A 17,988-nucleotide genomic window follows, 5' to 3' on the forward strand; every position below is an offset into this window, starting at 1 on the left:
CCCTTCCTTGGAGGGGTGGTGGTCAGTGGGAGGGGGGGTGCTGCTTTGGCTGCTGGGATGCAGGGGAGGTGAGAAAGCACCCTAAGGCTACTAAGCACAGGGCACCCAAGGTGTGTTTTAGGACACCCAAGAGTCCTGATGCTTGTGTCCATGTGAGTTTAAGGACAAGGTGAGAGATGGATACAGAAGACAGGCAACTGGAGATCAGAATGTCCCCTACATGCCTGATGTGGCTTTCAGTCTGTGTGCAGTGGGTTTGCTGGTTCTTTAGTTGACTTTAGCAGATTTACTGTTCACCACAGGCTCCACAGCAGAACCTTAGGCCTCCCTGGACAGGGGCAGGGGTGAGAGCACAGTGGGCTGGCTGCAGCTCCCCAGAACAGAAGAGAGGGGAGGGGAGAGGCCAGAGAGTGAGTCCAGCTCGTTGGGTTTCACTTGGGGCAACTCTGCCCCCTAGGGGGCTTTTGAAGAGGTTTGGAGACAAGTTTTGTTTGTCGCGAGGACTTGGGGCTCCTACTGGCGTGTAGCGGGCAGGGACTAGGGGTTCTAAACAGCCTGCCATGCGTCTGTGCAATGAAGAGTTGGCCCACCCCCTGGATCCCCCTTGAGAGACTCTGGCAGCTGATGTGGCTCCTTGTGGAAACAAGAGGAACAGGGAATAAGGATTCCCACCTCTCCTGTCAGGAAAGCGTTGACACTGACCTACTCTGGGAATGGACGGGGAAAGATTCTGGGAGCTGGGAGTCACTGCTGAAACTGGCAAACAATTACTAGGCATTAAGTCTGCGGAGGGCCATTTGCTGTGCAGAACCAAGGAACACAAACAATAAGAAGACCGTCCGTACCCGTCCTGAAGGAGTTCACGGTCAGGCTGGGAGAAATAATAGCAATAATAATAACGCATTAAGTTTCTGCTGAATACCGGATGTGTTTACATCCATCTTTTCACTTGATGCAGTCCTGAATCTGGTTCTATGATCAGCCCCCAGGTACAGAGGAGGACACTGAGGCTCAGCGGTTACATGACATACGTCATGTAACCCCTCATGTATGTGATGTAACACAGAAGTATGGGACCGAGCTGGGATTTGAACCCAGGTCTCACACCAAGGCCCGTGATTTTTCTACCAGACCTCACTGCCTCTGTGCTTAGGGAAGAGATCATATCTGCCCCAGCTGGATGTTTCGAGGATCCTCCTCCCTCTAGACATTGGGAGAAAGATTCTTTGGAACCCCCGCCCCCACACACACACACCAAGTTGAGTGACCTAAAGAAAAGGGGACAAGGTGGCCAATGCAGATTGAGAGCTCCCTGTCCTCAGCCCTGAACTGGGAATTGCTGAATGGGAGCAATAAGATGGAGAGAGGCCAAGTGGCTGCTTGGAGAGGTGGTCACAGGGGTAGGAGACTTAGCTCTACACGCTCAAACTCCCAGGGTCCTGGGCTTCCCAAGGGCCACAGTCTCTAGCCAACCAAACTCACAAGAGCCTGATGTATAAGCCAGAGGCCCAGTGTTTCCACCAGGCGTGGAGTAAGCAGATAAGAGCTCAGCTCTGGAGCTGTTAGTGCCTGGTGTAACTCTTGCCTCCACCAATCACTAGCCCTGTGATTCTGTGCAAGTTATTGATTGATCTCTCTAAGCCTCAATTTCCTCATCTGTGAAATGGCAATAAAATGTTCAATACATGTTAGCTCTCTTTGTCATTACCATTTACAAGTTACTTACTCTATGCCAGGCATCCTACTCAATGCATGCTGCCATTTAACCCTCATAGGACCGTGTGAGGAGAAATCTATTGTACCTCCATTATACTAATAAGGAAACTGAGGCCCAAGGAGTAAATAGGTTATAGGACGTACGTGGCAGAGCAGGGGCTTGCCAGGTCCTCTGACTCCAGAATCAGTGCTCTTAGTCTCTGTAGTCTTTTCCTGGGACCAGAATATTCTCCTCTGCCTGATGGGGCTCTGCCTGGTACCTGGAGCCCCTTTCAGTTTAAATGAAGGCCCAGCAGGGCAGTGAGTCACCTGGAGTTGGCCAGACCCTCACTGCTCCTCAGCAGAGACCAGAGCCACCTGAGCCTGGAATCCATGTATCTACTGGTTCCCCATCCTTCCCTCTTGTGCAGCCGAATGAATCTCCCTTGCACCCCCTTTTCCGTGCATCCTTCTGTTCCCTTGAGATAGAGCACAATGCAATTGATTAGGCCTCGGTTTTCTTAATTTCAATCACATCCTCGCCCTGCCTCCCTGAGATTACAGGCGGGTCACCTTGATTGCGGTTTCCACTGTTCACAAAACTCTTCAGTCGTTTACAAAACCATCTCTCGCCTCATTCACTCCCCCACCTGGCTCTTCTCCTCCGTGATGCGTGGATTTTATCGGCTTAAGATTCAAAGGGCAATTTTCTTTCCAAGTTCATGGCGGGGGAGGAGGACACCTAATTGACTAATGCTGGGTGTTTCACATGTATTATCTAATTCGATCCTCACTGGGAAACAGTGCAGAAGTGTGATTATTCTCATTTTACAAAAGAGGAAACGAAGACTCTGAGAGGCCACAACACTTGCCCAAGGTCATCCAGCTGCATGGTAGAGTCAGGATTTGAACCCAGGTTTGTGTGACTTCAAAGTCTCATGTATCCCACTGTGTCATATTTCCTTATTTGATGGAGCAGCATGGGAAAGTATAAAACTAACCCTGAGTCAGGCCAGGGAGGGCATGGTGCAGATAGGGGCCTGGGATAGCCCTGGGATAGCTGAAGATTGTATTCGTAAGTCATTTATTAATTTCACACGCATTTACTGATGTCTCCTGTAGGCTGGTCCTGTCCAGGAGGCAGAATAGTAAACAATTACAACACTTAGGGGAATGGTCAGTCTAGAGGCCAAGGGAGACTTCTTGGAGGATGTGAAACAACGTCTGCCTGATGAAGCAGCCAGAGGCTGAGATCATCTCCCACTGAGGGAACAGCATGTGTAAAGGCCCAGAGGTGGCCAAGTCAGACAAGTGCAAATAATTATGTATGTAAGAGTTGAGGGTGCAGATGAGGCATAGAAGAAGAAGGTTGGAAGGTCAGAGGCAAGAGGTAGGAGGGTTGGAAAACCAAGGGGAATGACCCCTGAGTTGTGAAGAAAAGTCAGAGAAGAAATCTGGGGGGCGCAGGACTCATTGGGTGTGAGTCTATCCTGGATCCCACTGCTCCAGTTCTGAGCTGGGTGGACCCACTATCTACTCCAGTCATTCTCCCGCAGGTACATAATCTCAGCATCCCTCGCACCCTATCCTCTCATCCATTACCCTCCCCCCCCAACTCCTGGAACCACCTTCTCCTCCACCCCCTCACCCACCCACGCCCCCACCCCCAGCCTGGATGGTCCTGCAATGATATCCATGCTCTCTCTAGTGGTCACTCTAGGTACAACATCCAAAACTACAGGAAACTTTCCTCTGGGATGGGAGGACTTAGGTCCCTTCAGAACCTTCCCATCATACACGATGGAAGATAAAGCATAGTTCCTGCTCACAGTTTAATTGTGATGAGAGTGAAGGGGACAGACACAAGCAGAAGATATGGAAGAACGGGGTGGGGGGGTCCTAACTCAGTCGGGCAGAGGGACGTCTGGAAGACTTCTCAGTGGAGGTGTTGCTTCACTGAAGACTTGCAAAAGGAGTAAAAGTTCACTTGATAAAGAAACAAGAGGGGGCCCAGGCCGTTGGCATAGTGGTTAAGTTCATGTGCTCCACTTTGGCAGCCTGGAGTTTGTGAGTTCAGATCCTGGGTGCAGACCTACACAGCGCTCATCAGACCATGTTGTGGTAGCATCCCACATACAAAATAGAGGAAGATTGGCACAGATGTTAGCTCAGGGACAATCTTCCACACCAAAGGAAGAAAAATGAAGCAAGAGAAGGGCATCCCAGACTGGACAGAATTAAGTGAGCTTAGAGGCAGGAAATGGGACTGTGCAGGGAGTTACAATGAGGTAGGTGTGACTGGAGTGAAAAATTTGAGGGGAGTTGGTAGCTAAAGATGAAGATGGCAAGGTAGGCCTGGGTCTTGTCTGCCGTGTACTCAGGCTGGGATTCTAAGCTTTGGGCCATGAGAAGCCATTGAAGGGTTGTGAGCAGGGGAGTAACAGTCAGATTCACTTTCTAGAAGGAAACCTCCGGTGATCGAGGTGGAGAAAGGATGAGAGGGGAAGAGGCAGGAGAGGGACGCCCCTCTTGGACACAAAGAACCACACCAGGTCATACCCGTAGGAGGACACATTGCTTTGAGCAGACCTGTGAACCAGGATATATAATACACATGATGATTCCTACAGACACGGCGGTGAGATCCCAGGCTGAGCACCCAAAGACAAAGGTGTACTTATAGGCACTGGGACACATAGCTCAGGTCCATGAGCCAAAAGGAAACCGAGGACACAAATTTACCCTCAGACACAGGCTGACACGCACCCTGATGGACACAGGAATTCACACACACGCAGTGTGGCTGTCAAGGGCCCTACCCTTGTCTCCCCCCCCCCCCCCCAGTCCCTCACCACCTCCGGCAGGAACAAAGCTGACCTTTGCCCTCTGGCCTCTGGCCTCTCCTCCCACACCCCCTGCCCAGAGGGAGGAGCTGTTTGAAGTCTGGGCTGCAGCTGGGGTTTCCTGTTGCCTGGAGGAATGTGGGAGGACTTGCAGGGAGCAGGGAGTGGAGAGGGGCCAGCACAGGAGGAGGGATAATGGGGGCCTGGGGGCCTTAGTTCTCACTGTACCACAATGAGGGGGGCTTCCTGCTTCCGTGGTCTCTTGGGCCCCATCTCTGAGCTGTTCCCATCCAGAAGAGGGGAAAACAAGGCCATAATGGTCTCAGTCCAGTGGGCCTCTTGTTCCTGGATCTATAGCTCAGTGGCTTTGGACAGGCCCTCAACCTCTCTTGGTCTCAGTCTCTCCTTCCGTGGACTGGGCCGAACCCCTCTCTAGCAATCCACATCTTTCCTGGGGGAGTTCCAAGAGTGGGGCCAGCCCCAGAACTTCTGTAGTCAGGGAGGACAGTGCCCATCCCTACCCAAGGCTGGCTTCACTCTGCCTCTCCATGAGACCCAGGTGCCTCGCTCCAGGCTGCTGTGACCTCTCAGTTATTGTCACTATGATTACCATGACTCAATAATCACTCAGCAGGCCCTTGCCAGTTTTCAAAGTGCTTTCACATCCATGTGCTCAGTAAACCTTCTCAACAGGCCTGCCTGTAACACAGGGACGGGATGGCTCTATCTTACACTTGTGGAAACTGAGATTTGGAGAGGTTAAGAACACACACTGTAAAAGCAGAATCAGAACCAAGGCGGTCTGATGCCTATTCCACATGGCCTCCAAGCCCTCAGGCCCCACAATTTTATCTCTAGACTCTCAGTTCTATTTCCTAAGGTCTAGCTAGACCACTTTCTACTTACATTGACACAAAAGTGATTGGCCTGAGCTGAGCCCAGAAAGGAATGATGCAAGGTCTTCCACAACTTGGGTCCCCCTTTTCAAGTCTGCTTTCTCAGGGAGTTTACTGCTACCCTGCCCTGCCTGTGGTGACCCAGACACTGTTTTTAAGGACTGGATAGCCCCCTTTTACACTACTGTTGCCGAAGCAGAGATGGAGATTGGACACTAGGTGGCAGCAGCAGCCCACGGGAAGACTGGGATTGAGTTGGTGTAGGGAGACCCCCCACCCAACACAATTTGGAGAGGCTCCAAGAGAAAGACCAGCCCCAAATGACTGGGAAATCCTGTAACCCTTGGTTTCTGGCAATGTCCAACACCTTGGAGGCTAATAGCACCCACCCTTTCTGGGGAGGGGGCAGCTGAAGTAGCCTGGTGTGGGAGGGGCATGCTTGGAAAACTAGCTAACTTCTATTCCCCTCTCACTGGTGGAGCCATGGGCCCTACTAACGTTTCCCTCTGTACCTCATCACTTAACCTCTTCCCTCCCATGCCTTTGTCAAACTCCTCTTCCTCCCCATGTACCTGGGGCTCCCTGTCTCCTTGAAGCCATCCTGTATTACTCCACCCAGTTGCCTCCCAAAACTTGATTCAGTCTAGGTGGGGTCTTCATGCCCAGGGGCAGAGCCTATTGCGTAAGGATGAAGGATGTGTGTGTTGGGGCCTGGGGGTGAGAGAAAAGGGAAACTGGGCCTCTCTCACTCGTGAGCACCAGCTAGGGCAAGATGCCAAAGCCTCATCTATTTGTGATAACTTTAGATTCCAGATTTTGGAGCTGCAAAGGGCCCCTAATGACCTTAACCATGGCTTTCATTTGGCTCCCAAATGGAGGTCTTTCCAGCTGGCCATGCCAGCCCCATGACGCCAGATCAATAGGTGTACTACCTACAGCCCTAGACCTCCCCCATTGCTGCTGCTCCCTCCGCAAAGGTCCAATAGAGAGTGCCCCCCAGATACCCTCTTTTGCCCTCTGTGGGTTCCAGACTGTCCTAGAGGAGGGGCTTGGGAGGGGTGGAGGTGTAGGGCAGGTGGTGACAGGGAGCTGAAGTTGGTAAAATGTCACCACCTGCCTTTGTCACATGCTGGCCATCACCCCACTCGGCCAAAGGAGGAGTCAGAAACAGGTGGGCCAAGGACAAAGGCACTGTTGAAGGAACTTCAGACACTGGGCCAGACAGACAAAGCCAGCAGACACGGAGCAAAGGAATGTCAGATGCACGGATGAAGTGGGACTAGCGCAGGACCAGTCAGGGCTGGTGTTGGTAGACACTGAGAGGACAGGAGGGCAACCGTGCATTATTCATCTCTGTGTCCCCTGTGAGCCCTGCATACCTCAGTTAACATTTGTCGAAGGAACTGAAGTGCCAAGGGAGGACGCACAGACACTGGGAGAGAAGGTCAGACAGAGACCTGGGGAGTCACAACTCCCTCCCATGGCCCATAGGTTAAGCAGTGAGTTTTGGAATCAACCAGACCCTAGGCGCCCGCCCGCTGGGCTCTACCTCATCTTAACTGGGGGACCAGGGCCTCAGTGCCCTCATCTCTAAAATGGAAATGATACCAGTACCATTTCACCGGGTCTCTGCAGGACTCAGGGGGCCTGTGGTGTCTAGTAAATGGCAGCAGCAGCAGTTCCCCATCCTGGGCTACCTCCCCTTGGTAACCAGGCCCTGGCAGTGCACATTTCCATCTGTGGGGATAGGCCAGGCAGGGGGCCCAGAGCTAGGGGCTGGATAACAGATGTGACCTGAAGAGGAGGTAGGTGAAAGTGCTGAGCCCAGCCCCCTGGCCGCAGCAGGAGCTCTGAACTGTTGAATCTGAATCTTGCTTCCTGACACAATGAAAAAGCTCAGTCGAATTCAGGAAGGGGGTGGGGTGTGTGTGTGTGCTATCTGCGGATTACTCAGGACTCTTGTGCCCTGCACCCTCTGACTTCTAGGAAAACTAGGAGTTGGGGGGGCGGGGCTAAACCCCAAGCTCAGAGCTTGAGTCGGGGTCACCGAGTGAGGAGGAGGCGCTACTGGGGCTTTGAGGTTTCTGGAGCAGCCCTCCCGCCGATAACTGCTTGCGCTTTACTCAATAGGACACGTTTTCAGAGAGGGAGAAGGTCCCCAAATTCAGAAAGCCGGTCCTGCTCTCTCTCCTCTTCCTCTCCCATTTAATTGGTACGCCCGAGAAAGTCGCACGCAGACCGTTTGGCTAATCCCTAGATTCCCTATTCCACTCTCATTCCATTCTCAGACCCCGCCCCTTCGCTCTCACCCGCAACCGCCGCTCGAGCCAGAGCCCCCCCGCAGGGGACAAGGAATGTGGGAAACACTCTCAATCTTGGGGGAGAAGCAGCACCCCTCGGTAAACGAGGACACGCCGCCGCCAGAGGGGCCCGGGAGCAGGGTCCCCGCGGGCTCCGGGCCGCGCCGTCGGAGCAACTAGCACCGCCCCGCCCGCCCCGAGCGCCGAGCGGCCGGGGCGGGGACTACAAGTCCCGGCGTGCCGCGCGCGCACTCCCCCCCTGGGGTTCCGGATGGTGAGCAGCGAAGGTAAGGCGAGCTCGCAGAGGCAGCGGCGGCGGCGGCGGAGACGGAGAGAGGCAGGCAGGCAGGGCGAGGGCGAGAGACGGAGGGAGGGAGCGAGCGAGGCAGACCAGACAGACAGACAGGCGGGCGGGCGGGCAGAGCGAGCCACCCGCCAGGCTGCGCTCAGCCCCGCTCTCAGCGGAGAGAGCAGAAGGCAGGAGGAGGGAGGGGAGGAGGAGGAGGGAGGGAGAGAGGGAATCCAGCTACCACCACCCAAAGCCAGCGTCTGCTTTCTGTCCTCATTTCCTTTTCCCACCCAGCTCTGAGAGCAGAGAAAGGCAGAGAGAGCGAGAGATAGAGACAGTCAGAGAGACAGACAGACTGCCAGAGAGAGCGGGAGGGAGGAGGGCGGAGGAGGAGGAGCAGGAGGAGGACTACGCGGGGCGCGTTCCCTCCCAGGTTTGCAATTGGGGGGTGGGGGCGGGGGTGTCCAGGGCTGTGAGAGTGTGTGCGCGGCGGGGGGAGCGAGGGGGGCGCAGAGAGAGCGAAGGAGTGATCGAGGTGGGGGGGCGCCGCGGGAGCGGGGGGCCGTGTCCAGCGGAGTTAGCGGCGGAGAATGTGAGCCGCGGCGCGAGCCATGCTGTCAGCAACAGCGGGCGGCTCAGGGCTCCTCCACGACTCCTCTTCCCAGTAGCCGGGCGCCCGCATCGCTGCCGCCGCCGGAAGACAGACGCCCCCCAAAAACCCTCGCCTGGCTCGGACCCACGGAGCCGGCAGCCCAGCACTCCGGTGAGTGGCGCCTCCTCCCCAGCCCTAGACCCCCGCTGGGGACCGGCCGGCCGGGCTCTTTTGTGCAGCGCACCGGGGGGGCCCCGCGCCCCCTCCGCGCGCCCCGGTCCGGTCCGCCGGACCCGGTGGCTGCGGTGCCCGCGGTGCGATCGGTCTTTGTTTCCACCGGGGCCCGCGGCTCGGCTGGGCTCGGCTCGAAGCCTGGCAAGCAGCGCCGGGAAGGGGGAGGGGGAGGTGGACGAGAAGGGGGGGCGGGGAGGGGGGGTTCTCGGGTTTCCTGGCCGCCCCGCGGCTCCCCCGGCTCGGGGGCGAGGTGCGCGCCCAGCGCTGCCGCGCGCCCCCTCCTTCTTCCCCCTCCCTCAGTCTTTGGATTTAAAACTGCAATTTGCTCTCCAGCTTGCTGAGAATGTGAGGGGGGGGTGAAGGGGGGGACCGTGGGAGCGGAGAACAAGGCTGGATTTTAGGAACGGCACTGGGAAAGGGGGAGACTGCGGAGGGAGGAGCCCCTCCCCTCCAACCCCCAAATCCCAAGGTTCCGCTGGTGCTCCGGGATTTGAGGGGCGGGGACCTAATGACCCGGAGGGGATGTGGGGCGGAGGAGGGATTTGGGGGCGGCCGGGGCCGGAGGGGTTGGGCCGCATGCCCGGTTACCTGGCGAACAAAGTCAGCTCACTTTTGCATAAATAAATAAGTAATCGCCTATCAATGCGTTTCCTTTGGGGCTCTGATTGAATCGGCCCTCTCTTCCCCAGGGGTTGGGGTGCTGAGTGACAGCTGTCAGCCCCCTGGGCCGGTAGCTGGGGGTGAATTGCTGAATCCCTCTGCTTTCTGGCTGAGGGTGCCTTCCCCTTCTGGGTCCTGGTCCCCGGGCAGAGCCAGAGGGGCAGGGGACTGGCTCTGAGTCTAGGAAATAACCTTGTTTCCTGTTCTACAGGAAAAGGGACAGCAACCCAGAGTTTGGGGGCTGGGGATGAGGACTGATGGGAGCTGGAGGGGTTCCCCAGCAGCCTGACCCCCCAGCCTCCTGCCAGGCAAAGGGGCCAGCTGAGGGAGGAAGGATGTGGGCCTTGCTGGCCGGAGGCGGGAGCTGGGGCTGTCCCTGAGGCGGGCAGCGGGCACAGAGAGGGAGGAGGAGGGAGAGAGAGAGAGAAGCGGGGGCGGGAATTCTCTACCGCAGACCCTGGGGGCCAGGGCCAGATGTGGAGGGGTGGGGAGTCCCCCCTCCCTCCTAGCTTGGGGGCCCTGGGGCTGGGCTGGGAGGGGCTGAGCCTGGTGCCCTCGGTTCTGCACCAGTGCCTGACTGGCAGGGCCAGCTGAATTTGGGCCCAGGCGTCACCCTGGGAGGCAGGGCTGGGCTGCACCAGTCTGGTCCCTGAGCACAAGGAGGGACCCTTGGGGGGCCTGTGCTTGTCTGGCTAGGCAGGCGTTTCCCGCCGGACCAGTTGGTGTCAGGCGGGACTTGGCCCCAGCTCCCTGGGCAGAGCTCAGGGTGTGAGGACAAGCTTTGCCTCCGGGTCAGGGTGGCCACATTTTGTCCGCTGCTCCCGCCGGCGGGGCGGGGGCATGTGCCTGGGCCTGGACAGAGTCCTGCCAGGAGCATTTGGGGTGTTTCTATTGTTGACTTGTTCCTGTTCCGTGTGGCCCAGTGTGTGTAGCTGTGTGAGCTGGGGCTGTAAGTGAAAGATTACCAGTGTGTCCATCCTCCCCTCACCACTACCACCACCCCCCCACCGCTTGGGGAGGCTGGCTGGGTTGTGGTGGTGAGCTGTGGGGGGACCCCCCAGGTGGCATGTGGATGCCGCTTGCCATCTCCCTCCTTTGAGCAGATGTATATTTATTTTTATAGTAATGGAAAATCAAACTGGATAGTAAGTTGAATTCATTTTTTTCTCCTGCTGTGTCAATAGTTGGAATAACCCCCAGAGAGACTGGTGAACTTCTTGCCCCAGAGCTCCCACCCTTCAGAGGTTAGAAAGATTAGTGAGGGCATGTGCCTTTGGGGGACCAGTGGGCACCAGTCCAAACCAGTGACTCTTGTCCCTCTTGGTCTGGCATTGGGGCACGTACCCAGGTGGGCAGGCATTGCCCCCTCCCCAGGCATCCCCCCACACCCCAGAGTGTATTCTGGCCTCTCAGCCACCTCCTTGGGCAGTGCCTAAGCTGTGCCCAAGCCCTCAGGGACAGTCTCCTGGTGTGCTCTCTTTCCCTGCCTGGGCTCCCAGCCCACGTGCTGATATTTATTTTCTGTAGTAAAATCCATTTTTAATGCCGTTACTTTTGAAATAATATAGAGAGAAACAAATGTGATGTGTTTAAGTTGCCCTCTGTGAGTTTTTAATGTGATCTATGGTTGAGGAAGTGATGGAAGGAGCTGTTGGGCTTGGAGAAATTTGGTGTCATAAAGCAAAAGAGCTTGCTGTTTATTATGGTTGCTGGGCTGGGGGGTCTGGAAGAGGGTCGTGGGGGCGGGGAGCCCCTGCACCCACAGGTGCTGTGGATGGACAGCATAGCTTCTCAGTTTAGTGCTATGAAGATTCTAGGATTATTTTACATTGCTCCCCAGCCCTTGACAGGGTCTTTGGTGAGGGGGCTTGGGAGGTGGGGGGCTTTGGTCCCTTCGTTCTACCTGCTTAGATCTTGGTGGCAGGGAGGTTTCTGGAACCCCCTCCTGAGCTAAGGTGGAGGTGGACTTTGGGGAGGTTGGACTTGGATCTTAAAGGAGATTAAGGGTTGGGTTCTCCGCCTGATTGTTGTGGCTGTGTTGGAGGCTTGAGGGGCGAACTGTCCCTGGCAGAAGACTGTTCTTTTTTGGGGGGGGGGGGACTTGCTCTGGCCTGGTGGAGCCCCAGAGGGACATGGCGTGTTCTCAGATCACCCTGGAGCATTGACTTTGAGCCACTCCCTCCTCTTGCCTCTGTTCCCCTTTGGTCAAGGGCTTCCTCCAGGCAAACCTGACCTCCCTCATTTCCCTTCTTCCCCCTCTGTCCCACCCCAGGTCAACTTCTTTTTTCCTTTTTTTTTTTTTTTTTTGGTTTGTGGAATACAGAGCTCTGTGTCTCATGCCAGTCACCCAAGACCAGGGGGTGCCATGCCTTCATACCAGATGCCCAGGCCCTTCTGGTCTGGTTGAGTGAGGTCAAGCAGACTCACTATTATGGGATGGAGCCCAGCTCTGTGTCTGGGTCTCTTGGGACAGAGCAGGGAGGGGAAGCCAGGATGGGGTGGAGCTAGGGACTGCAAGGGGGAGCAAGGGTAACATTGTTGCTAATGCCAGCAGATGGGCCCCCCCAGGGAGAGAGCTGGGGGGAGAATGGGGGAGGTGGAGAGGAGAGAGACCCAAACAGCCACTTGGAAGTGGAGAGAGGGAAAGATGGTGACAGAAGCCAGTAATGAGAGGGTGAGAGAGAAAACCGGCAAAGAGAAGAGCCAGGATCACAGCCCCTGGAGGTGGGGTCCAGGGGACCAAGAAAGCCTAGGCATGTGCTCCTCCCCAGCCCACAGCCCGAACTGCATGGGCACTGAGGGCCTCTCCCCAAGATCAAATGCTGGGATTGTTTTTGGAGGAGAGACAAGCAAATGTCTCTGGGAAGAGGGTGGAGGACAGGTGGGGGGGAGAGAGAGGGAAAGACTCCCACAAGAGGAGGGAGAATGGGGAGACAGGGGGATTCCAGGGGTCACTTGACTAATGCCCCTGGCCCCGGGGCAGCGTCTCCCCTTTGCCTTCTCCAAATGTCTGGGAACAGAGCCCAAACATTTCTTCTTTGGACCTGGGGGCGGGGCCTGAGGCAGGTACAGCGCCCCACAGGTTGTGGGTGCTCTGTGCCAAGAGGCCCCAGGGTTTTAAAACTGGGAACATTAGGGTCCCACAGATGCCAGGGGCATCATCCAGTTAAATCCCCCCCTCCTTTTTTGACAGCAGGAAACCAAGTCTAGAGAGGGGAGCCACTTGCCCGGGGTCACAGACACTTGGCAGAGCCAGGCCTGGGACCTAGGCTCTTTTCACTCCACCTCTCTGTAGTTAGAGAATTGGAACAGCTGCAGGGGGCCTCTTGGGTGCGGAGGGGGACTGGAGCCTGGGGAGAGGAGCAGGCGGGCACCCTTGTGGCCAGAGCCCCCCCAGGGGAGGGGGAGGCGCCGCTGCCGGGAGAGAGAGGGAGGGAGGGGAGAGAGGAGGGGAAACAGTGAGTCAGGCTTCCAAGAGCTGAGGATGAGAGAGCCAGAGCTGGGAGGGAGAGGGCAGGGAGGGCTGCTCTGAAGCGAGGAGAGGGAGGGGGCCCAGCCAGGGGCAAGGAGAGCTCTAGAGGGAGGGAGCCAGCCTCTGGCCCTGGCCCAGCGGTACGGCTGTGGGGAGGGTGCAGCCAATATGGACTTTGCCCATGGTAGGTCAGGAAGGAGCCAGATTCTGCCCCTGCAGCGTCCCTTTCTTTCCCTATTCCTCATTTATGATCCCACTCCAGGGTCTCAGGAGGGATGACTGTGTCCTTCCATCTCTTCCTCAGTTTCCCCATCCATTGTGGGATTTGGACTCTGAGCTGTTCTTGGAGAAGGGAGTGAGGGGAACAGAGCAGCCTGGAAGGGTGTTGAGGGATGCCATCTCTAGCTGCTGGCTTTGTGCTGGGGGTACCGTCAGAACCTGCCACTGGTGCACGGTAGGGTGCAGGTCTCTGGGGGTAGGGCTCCCTGTTGAACCTTTTGAGCTGCTGGGCAGGGGAATGGGGATGGTGGGCTGTGAGTGCTGGGGTGCACTATGTGTGTGTGTGTGTGTGTGTGTGTGTATGTATGTATGTGTGTGAGGTGCTGGTCTGACGATGGTAGGTGGGCTACCTGGGGCCTCTCAGGATGGTCAGTGCCTAGACAGGGCCGAAGTCCCCACATGTCCTGATCCAACCTCCACCTGGGGAGTGGGGAGACATCCGTGTGATCTCCCCAATATCCTTATGGGTCAGAGGCTCTGGGGAAGCTGGGATGTGGGAATGGCCCCTGTGGGAGCTGCCGAGAACTGCCTATGCGGCCCCTCATGCCTGGAGCTGGGACCAGAACTGGAGGGATCCCCAGGGACTGCCTGGAAGCGAGGAGGGAAGAAGCTCCCCCTCCCACCCAGCTGACAGGAAGCTGTGGCCCCCACCCCCTCCTTCCCCCAAGGCCTGGTATCCCCCGGCCCCTCCCTCTTGAATCCCCAGCTTCTCCTCCATTGGGTAGGGGAGGGGGTAAGGAAGGTGGGCACTGAGGATCCCTCTCCACAGGGCCTGGCTTGCAGGGGAATGGTGAAGTGGGGGTAAAGTGAGGCTCCCCCTGCCTCCCCCTTACATGCACATACACAAACTCAGCTGCAGTGAGGCCCTGCTTTCTCTCCTCTTTCTGCTCTGGGGTCCTTGGCCTGGGAGCCCAAGGGAGGGGCCGCTTCTGCAGCTGGCTGGCCCCGAACTCCCAGCTCAGCCCAGCTGCTACTGAAGCTTCCAGAAGCTGCAACTCTGCACCCCCTCCCCACCCCCTGAGCCAGCAGAGGCCTCTGCTGACCTGGGGGAGGGTGCCTTGAGGAGCGAGTGGGCACCCTTAGAAGGACCAGCACAGACAACCAGACAGATGGGTGGTGGAACAGATGGACAGAGACACCCACGCACAGGCAGACGGAGAGAGACGGACAGATGGACCAGGACAGGGAGAGACGGACAGACAGAGGTGGTGGCAGAGAGAGGAGGAGTCAGGAAAATGGAAGGGCCTGGGGAGAGAGAAACAGAGCCTTGGAGACAGGGAGATCCAAGAGGAGAGACAAGGTGACTGAGATGGGGGAGAGAGTGAGAGACAGGAAGAGATAAAGAAAGGGGGAAACCCAGACAGAGAGAAAGAGAGAGAGGAGAGACTTGAGGCTACAAACCACAAACAGGGATTTGATGAGAATCTGGAAGGTGTTTTCTCCTGCTTCCCTCCCCAAACCCCCAGGCCAGCCAAGTCTCCATTCCTTCCACCCCCGGCTCAGTTTCCAGCTGCTAAAGAGGTCAGGGAGAAAGAGAGAGAGAGAAGCGGCCCAGAGACCCCTCCTCCCTGCTCTTTTTGTAGGGGAGGGAGTTGCTGAGAGCAGCTCTCCTGGTCCTGACCCCTACTCTCAGAAAATATCCCATCACGCTCACCGGGTATATGTCTCCTTGTATAAATGCACCCCCAGACTCACACCTGTCCACACTGGCCTTGCGTCACACACACTGACAAACACACACATTTTGTGACATACAAATCTCCACCCTCAACTCCTCCTGCATCTCACAAACAACGGGTGAATGCATCCCAATGCTTCCTTAACCACGCAGGCGGTGACACACAGACCTTGTCATGGGGTCTCAGGACACGTTGACACACATGCGCACACAGTCACACTCTCACACATGCATGCAGTGGTAGTCACACCGAGCAGAGAGACGGCTCTTCTCTCTGGAGGTGAAGATCAAGGGTCCCAGGGAGCAGTAATGTCTAGGGTGAGGGTGGGGGTGGAGGTGGTATGCCCCCCCAACTCCGACTGAGCTGGCAGGAGGCTGTCTCAGCTGGTGGGAGTCCTTTTGGGAAGTTGCAAGGCCTGACCTGGACACACGTAAATTGGCTGATGGGTTGGGTGGTGTGAAAGAGCTGAGAGTTGATGAGTGTGTGTGTGTGTGTTGTGCACATATACACATGCATGTAGGTACAGATATAAAGGATGGTGAGTGTCTGTTGTGTGTGTGAGAGAGAGACTGAGTGCGTGTCAGATGGGATATGGGTGTGACAGGGAAATCCAAGGTGTGTGGGTGTATGTGTGATAATTACTTGTCGAGGGGGGGGTGTGTGTGTATGCATGTATATGTGACAGGTGTGTGTGTGACTATACCTGGTTTTGCAGAGTGTGGGGATGTATGTAATGGGTGTACATATGTGAGGGTATAGGGCTTTGGGGTGAGCTGCATGTGTGTGAGAGTACAGTTAGGCAGATGTGAAGGTGTGCGGGGTGTTTGTGTAGGCAGTGTGCATATATGAGGGGGTAGCTGCCTGTGCGAGGCTCTGAGCTTGCAGCCTGAGTTGGAGGGCTGTTTTCCAAGGCCAAGATGCTGCTTGAACAGAGGCCATCAGCACAAACACATGCGAAGGGCTCCAAGGCTCACAGTTGGGCACTGACCCACACAGATGCGCAAGGACAGACATACCCGCCCCTGGCCTCCCTCTTCCTCTCTCCTGGCGTCAGTGGTTTTCAAAGGAACCTCCATGAGGACTGTTTGCTGTGCATTCCCCCACCTCCCCCCAGCCCGTGCCTCTTCAAACACAGGGATGCCCTCCAGGCAGCTTTGTGGAGGCCCCTGCCTCTACCATCTGAAGACAGATGGGTGGGCTGGGATCCGCTGCCACCCCCCAGGGAGCAAGGATGTGGCTCTGCTTTTCCGTCCTGGGCACAGACTAAGACAGATGGACCGCCTGTCTTGACACCCCCTGCACAGGATCTAGGGGTGGGCAGGCACCCCCCCCAGCGGCGGGGTTCTAGTGGGCAGCCCTCAGTTGGGCCCCTGAGCAAAGGCTAGGACTCTGCCCTTCATCTCCCCAGTGGGGCACTCACCCTCACCTGCAGCCTCATCACCTGTCTGGGCATGGGGACTCAGGTACAGCCCCTGATACCTCCTAAATATACAACTGCCCCCCCACACTCACAGCTCCAACACCCCTAAACACACAACTGCTCCATCTACAAACACACAGTCCCAGCATCTCCACAAACACAACCTCTCCACATACACTTCCTGACATCCAGCTGCTCCAAATACACATCTAGCCCCGACACGCCCCCAAACACACAACCACCACGTTTACCCACATAAACACACATTTACAGACCTAGTATTTAATGAAAACCTAGATTTTTATGACCCCCCCAATATACCCCCAAACACCCCAGCACACACACACAGAGCTTCTACCACATCCTCAAACACACGAACTGCCTCTCCATCCCCAACACCTCCTCGAGTCCACTCAGGACCCTGCTGCAGCCCTGATGCCTTCCACATCCTCAGACTCTCAGAGCCCCAGCACCTCACCACACACAGACACACGTCCAACTCTCCCTCTCCAAACGCCCCAGCGTTTCCTTCAGCTGCAGCCCAGCACCTCCCCCAGCACACTGATAAAGCCCCCAACACATTTCCAAACACCCAACTCCCCCCCCCACATACACGTACACACACTGCCTCACACCCACTCAAACGAGAACACCCTGTAGCCACACCACTTACCTCAAACACACAAACATAGCTTCAGTTCTGGTATATCTCTAAACAGATAACGTCCCCCCAGCTTCTCATACCTTCCCAGGCATGCACATGCACGCACGCACACACGCTCCCCCATAGACCCAACACCTCCTCACACAGGCAATCCTCTGTATGTCCCCAGCAAGCTCCAGCCTCAGTACTTTCCTCAGCCATCTAAGGGCCCAGAACAAGCCCCCACACCTCTCCAAACACCGACCCGCACTTGGACACAAATATAGCCGCAGCTCAGTCACAGCCCTGCAGCCATTCACCCCTTAGAGCTCCACAGCTCTTCCCTGCGCCCCCCACCTCACCCTGTCACATAGCCCGCCTCAATTCCTCTGCAGCCCTCACTCCCACCAGCACACATTCCAGCACACCCTCCCTCCACAGCACTCTCCATCACAGCTCCCCCACCCCACCTTGTTTTCCCCAGTCCCCCTCCCCCAGTCACCTGTCCAGACAGCCTCAGCCTTGCACGAGCACTTGCTCACTCTTGTGTGCTCCCTCTCTTTCTCAGCTGGCCAGTCCTCCCCCGCTTCACAGCACCTCCTCTGCCTGGGGAGGCATCTCGCCCCCCTCACTGCCCCGGGCCTTTCATTCCTGGACAGTGAGGCTGTACATCTGGTTCAAAGCTGCCCCACCCAAGACCCTGTGCTCTGGGCACCCTGGCCTGGGCTGTGGGGGCTTGGGGCCTCCTTGGGGGCTCTTGGCACCTGGTCACCCTGGTCTCTCAGCCAAGAACTCTAAGTACCCAGCCCTGCCCTGGCTCTGGCATGTATGGGGGGGCAGGGGCTCTTACCCCCAGCCTGTGCTTTCTCCGGTACTTGCCAAATCCCCTCCTCCTTGGCTCACCTGAGAGGGGGACATTGGGCCTGGGGCTTCAGGGAACATGATGGGAAAGGTGCTGGCTTGTCATGCTCCCCGCCCCACCCCCC

At 56.7% G+C, this 17,988-nt stretch overlaps 1 protein-coding gene across 17 annotated transcripts in view; it reads left to right on the forward strand.

Annotated features, from left to right (window-relative positions):
• Positions 1-7,966: 7,966 nt before the first annotated feature.
• AHDC1 (AT-hook DNA binding motif containing 1) overlaps positions 7,967-17,988 on the forward strand; it is a 64,003-nt gene continuing 53,981 nt past the window's right edge. For 3 of the 17 annotated variants that reach the window (XM_070250343.1, XM_070250347.1, XM_070250349.1), the window contains exons 1-2: positions 8,251-8,456; positions 8,692-8,786. The gene's annotated coding sequence lies outside the window, so the exon portion shown is untranslated. The other 14 variants (XM_070250354.1, XM_070250375.1, XM_070250333.1 and 11 more) reach the window with 11 other exon arrangements.

This window comes from Equus caballus, chromosome 2 (assembly GCF_041296265.1).
Source record: "Equus caballus isolate H_3958 breed thoroughbred chromosome 2, TB-T2T, whole genome shotgun sequence".
Taxonomy (NCBI): Eukaryota; Metazoa; Chordata; class Mammalia; order Perissodactyla; family Equidae; genus Equus; species Equus caballus.